Genomic DNA, 2,489 nt, shown 5'->3' with positions numbered 1-2,489 from the left:
CTCATGGGAGAAGGACCTGAAGGGAAGAGAATCCTAGAAACCTAAGTAATTGTTCAAAGGTCACCTCCTCCAAGCTCAAGAGAGCTTCATCCCAACAAATATGAAGTCAGGCAAAAATGCCAAGAGGCCTGCACGGATGAACAAGGACCTTCTGGAAAAAAATCAAACACAAAAGCATACCAAAGGTGGAAACAAGTACAGATAATGTGGAAGGAATAGAAAAACACTGTCTGAGCATCCAGGAGTGCAGTTTGGAAAACTAAAGCCCAAACGGAATTGAATCTGGCCAGGGATTTCAAAGACAACCAGAAGGGTTTCTATAAGTGTACAATTGACAAAAAGACGACTAGGGAAGATGCAGACCCATTGTCCAATGAGACAGAGGACCTGGGTGCACAGGACATGGAAGAAACTGCAGTACTGAATGCCATCTTTGCCTCAGTCTTTACCAGCAAGACCAGCCTTCAGGAATCCCAGAGACCAGAGGGAAAGGCTGCAGTAAGATGTAGCCTTGGTAGAAAATGATCAGGTCAGGGAATATTTAAGCAAACTGGACATAAGTTAAGTCCATGGGCCCTGATGGGATACACCACAAGTGCTGAGGGAGCTGGCAGATGTTGTAAGGCCATTCTTAACATCCTTTGATCAGTCATGGTAACTGGGAGAAGTGCCCCAGGACTGCTAGGGCAGTAATTTCTATCTTCAGGAAGGGCAAGAAGGAGAACTCGGGGAACTACAGCTGACAAGCCTCAACTTAATCCCTGGAAAGGTGATGGAGCAGCTAAACCAGGAAACCATTTCTCAGGCCCATGAACAACAAGAAAATCATCAAGAGTATACAGCATGTCTCCACCAAGAGGAAGTTATACTTGACCAACCTGATATATTTCTATGATGAAATGACTGGCCTCAGGTGAGGAGAGAGCATTAGACATTGACTGCCTGGACTTCAGTAAGACCTTTGACTTTGTCTTCCATAAGATACTTGTAGAGAAGCTGTTGATGTACAGGCTGGATGAGCTAACAGTGAGGTTGATCAAACACTGGCTGAAAGGCCAGGCCCAGAGGGTGGTGATCAGCAGCACAAAGTCTGGTTGGAGGCCACTGACTAGTAGTGTACTCCAAGGGTCAATATTGGTTCTAGTACTGTTTAACATAATTATCTGGATGATGAGGCAGAGTATACCCTCTGCAAGTCTGCTGATGGCACAAAACCTGGGTAAGTAGCTGATGTGCCAGAGGGCCATGCTACCATCCAGAAGGATCTCAATAGGCTGGAGAAATGGGCCAACAGGAGCCTCATGAAGCTCAGCAAGGGAAGTGCAAAGCCCTGCAGCTGCAGAAGAACCCCCCCATGCCAGGGGTTACCCACCTGAACAGCAGTTTGGCAGAAAAGGACATGGGGGTCCTGGTGGTGACCAGGTAGCAAATGAGTCAACAAACCCACCAAGGAGGCTAAGGGCATCCTGGGCTGCGTTTGAAGTACTGCCAGCAAGCCAAGGGAGGTGATCCTTCCCTTCTACTCAGCACCGGAGTGGCCACACCGGGTGTACCATGTCCAGTGTTGGTTATCAGTACAAGAGAGACATTGACATACGGGAGAGATTCCAATGAAGGGTAACAAAAACAATGAAGGGACTGGAGCATCTCTCCCATGAGGCAATGCTGAGGCACATGGGACTGTTCAGCCTGGAGAAGAAAAGGTTCAGGGGAGATCTTATTAGCATATATAAATATCTGAAGGAAGGGTGCATAGATGACAGAGCCAGACTCTTCAGTGGTACCCAGTGCCAGGACAAAATGCAATGGGCGCAAACCGAAACATGGGAGGCGCCACCTGAATACCAGGTAACACATTTTTACTGTGAAGGTGAGCGAGCACTGGAACAGGCTTCCCCAAGAGGTTGTAGAATCTCCATCCTTGGAGATACTTAAAAGTCATCTGGTCCTGGACAACCAGCCATAGGTGATTTGGCTTGAGCAGGGAGGTCAGATCAATGACTTCCAAAGGTTCCTTCCAGTCTCAGCCATTCAGTAAATTTACCTCTTCCCTTGAAGCCAGACAACCAAAACTCATGTTCCACTGGCATCATACAATCCCTACGATATTAATATCCAGCTGCTTTATGACTGCCAAACATGAAAGTTTGGGTTGTCTGCTGCCATGGGTTTTCTTTCAGAGGTTTTGAAAATAGGCACTTACTTATCAGTAAGATGACAGAGCAACACTTTGCACTTTTAAGATCCTGAATTCACCATGTGTTCCGTGATTGTGTTCGAAGCACTAAAAAAGCCTCCCAGACAACTGGCCAGCTTGCACTATAGAACTTCAGGTAGAACTCACCACATCTCATGCTGCAAGGACAAGTACTACTAGCATTATGGCAGTATAACATAACAAAACCACTTCAATTAAAATTTAAAAATCCAATTCACTCTAGGAATAGGCATGCTTACCTTCATAAATTACTTCACCTACAAGAAATGAA

The sequence above is a fragment of the Falco peregrinus genome, chromosome 3 (assembly GCF_023634155.1).
Source record: "Falco peregrinus isolate bFalPer1 chromosome 3, bFalPer1.pri, whole genome shotgun sequence".
NCBI lineage: Eukaryota > Metazoa > Chordata > Aves > Falconiformes > Falconidae > Falco > Falco peregrinus.
This window is presented reverse-complemented; position numbering follows the sequence as displayed.